Here is a 2,134-nt window from a genome sequence, read left to right on the forward strand (position 1 = left end):
ACAGCGGGCATAGATACCTGTAGTAGTTCATTCCTTAAATTCTTTCATGGTATCGTCTTCTCAAGAAACTATGACTATGCTTTAGTCATATGGAATGAGTTGGTAGACTTGGTCAATGCAAAAAGATTCCCGTCTAAAGCTCGGAAGTTTGTGCCATTTCAGAGGTTTCTACAATTGTTTATCAAGGCCATGATGAATGCAAATGAAGATATTCCAGCCAGCCCAAACACTGAAAAAGGGCCTACATTTGTCATGACCAGAATAAGGCAGCACACAGAAGTTGAAAACTTGGATTCCATAATGGCTATTCCACCAGAACTTATCGCCTTTGCTAATCAGACCGCTCAGTGCGTAATAGACTATAGGCGAGTGATAGATCCAATAGCTCAACTAGAACCGGTTGAACTTGCCCACGGATCACCCCATGCCTCAGATGTGAGAGAGCAGTTAGAAATAGAAGAGAGAGTTCAGGAACAGGGTTACCTGAACAGGGAACTGAGTTGAGAGAAAAAGAATTTGAGAGGGGTGAACAGGCGGGGGGAGCGTCTGATCAGCAAAGTACTCCAACTGTCAGTACTTCCTCAACTTCCTCAAGTTCGGAAGCTACTGAATCTGATAATTTGGCAGATTCTGGTGATGATCAAGATGATGATAATAATGGAGCAGAAGATCGTGATCAATCTATTCCTACTCAAAATATTGCAATTGGTACTATTCTTGATGACATTGATGACATATTTCCTGAATATTCAGCACAACAACCTTGTCCAAGTTTGCATTCTTTGTCATTCAACGTTGAAGAATGTGATGATTACGATCACATACTTCAAGATATACCTGATGATGGAGGAGATGAGGGTGTTAATGTCGAAATGAAGAGAGGTTGAGAGAAAGGGAAGAAAAAGAATATGGAGAGGGTGAGAGTAGAGCAGAAAAAGAAGATCAAGCTCATTTTCAAGCTGAAACACTTAGCCGGGCAACCACATTTGCTACTGACATTCATTCGTTGAATGTTAGTATTGAACAAGACATAGCTAGCCCAGCTATGCAAATACACACCCAACCCATCCACTCAATTGGTTCTCAACAACCAATTGTTTCAATTTCACAAGGGGATAGAGCTCATATGCTAACTACTTCTCAATTGGAGAATGTAGTTATTGAAATAAGTAGGCCGCTGCCCCAGCCTATGACTTCGATTCTGTGCACTTCGAGTCTAGAGCCGATACACATAGGTACACACGAGTCAGGAGCATCTGTTGCTCCAAGTGCAGTTCTTAGTGAACTTGCTGGAATGACCAGAGTGGTGTCTTTTGATATTTCACAAGGACAGGTCGAAAGTCCTACCAATGCTAACATTACACCAACATTGAACGTAGGCACAACAGTTTATTCAACTGTTGTTACAACTGGTATTCTAAGTAAACCAGCAGTGAGTTTACCCAACTTTGTGTCAAGGGAATACTTGGACGGCGCCCTAAAGGCTGTTCAAGATAATTTAGATGCTCAAATGGCCAGTCTTAAAAGACTTTTGAAGGGGAAGGAAGTTGTAGAAGAAGAGCCACCATCTGTGCCATCACCACTACATGTTCCTGAACCGTCAGTACCAGATCAATCGGTGGATGAACTGAAATCGTTATTATATGCAAAATTGATGGCATCTAAAAATCCAGATGCTGAGGATGCAGATTTGGTCGGTCTCTTACGACAACAATTAGATGCAAACCATTTTGTTAGAGCCTCAGAGTTTTTGGCTTTTCAAGATGTGGTTACTTCTAGCTTTTCCAAAGTTAGCAAGTTGATCACATCTAATACCCAAGATCTAAAAAGTTCAATGGATGCCCTAGCTGAATGGGTGTCTACCTTAGAAAACACTTGCAGGTCTCAGGCCATATCTCTCAAACGAAGGCATGACGATCAGGATGATCCAGATAGTCATGAGGGGGAGAGAAAGAGACAAAGATTGGCCGAGACATCTGAGCAAGGTGCAAGGGTTAGTGAGGAGCCATCAACTCAAGACGTTATTGCTGAAGCTTCTGCCCCGAAATCAGTTCGGGAAAGAACAATTGAGGCCATTGAAGTTGAAGATGAAGATATAGAGACAAGTCCTACGATCGAGCCAATGGTTGAAAAG

The sequence above is a fragment of the Cynara cardunculus genome, assembly GCF_001531365.2.
Source record: "Cynara cardunculus var. scolymus isolate 2C chromosome LG 6, CcrdV1, whole genome shotgun sequence".
NCBI classification, from domain to species: Eukaryota; Viridiplantae; Streptophyta; class Magnoliopsida; order Asterales; family Asteraceae; genus Cynara; species Cynara cardunculus.